Raw genomic sequence first — 940 nt, 5'->3', positions numbered from 1 at the left:
ATATATATATATATATATATATATATATATATATATATATATATATATCTTCTTAAGCACTTTTCATAAATCTAATAAATAATACTAGTGAAAAATCGTTTATCAGTACAACAAATAAAACAAAGTAATATCTGTTCATTTCAATCATAAAATGTATATTTCGATGTGAAGTCGGATGCAAAATAAATTTGATTCAGAATATATGTAATATTTTTATTTTACTTTCGAGTTTTTTCAATTTGTTTTATTAATGTTCTATAAATTATTTTTATTTTTGGTATCGCCTTTTTAAAAACGCAGAAACATAATATATTAAATTTTCCAATCATTTGTGTATCAATCTGCATGTCACTCCCTTACAAACTGTCGAAAAATAAGTCACATATACTTTACACAGTCTAATGAAGAGTTGAAAAATAAAAAATTCAGTTTTTCTTATAGTAAAAGGATTAAGTATATAATAAAAGTATATAACAAAAGTAATAAATTATTTTCCCGACCTTCACACTTCTCAATAGGCAATGCTGTTATTAACTACTATCTTAACCTTATCGTACAGCTACACACATTACGCTTTCACACATTCTTACATGTAAAGTACCTTATCCCCATGGCGCGTTTTTAACAATACGCCTAAATAATAACAACCAATCGAGAATTAACCTAGTATTTCTGTTGTACTGTACAATAGAAAGCCTGATCTTTTATTGGTTAACTTCAGGAAGTTATTGGTTACGCTTTACGCGAATTTAACGAAATACGCGCCATGGGGATTAGGTATTGAATATCGACTTGCAAAATGGCGTAACTTCTAGTAAATTACTATATTACGCAGGTTATGCATATATAAGTTACGCCGCATGGGGAGGCACCCTAATGGTGGAGCCCCATGGCACGTATTTTCGCGTAACGCGTAACCGCGTAACCAATCACATGTTTC

This window comes from Odontomachus brunneus, unplaced genomic scaffold (assembly GCF_010583005.1).
Source record: "Odontomachus brunneus isolate Ranch 3 - 2012 unplaced genomic scaffold, Obru_v1 Obru_scaffold_312, whole genome shotgun sequence".
NCBI lineage: Eukaryota > Metazoa > Arthropoda > Insecta > Hymenoptera > Formicidae > Odontomachus > Odontomachus brunneus.
This window is presented reverse-complemented; position numbering follows the sequence as displayed.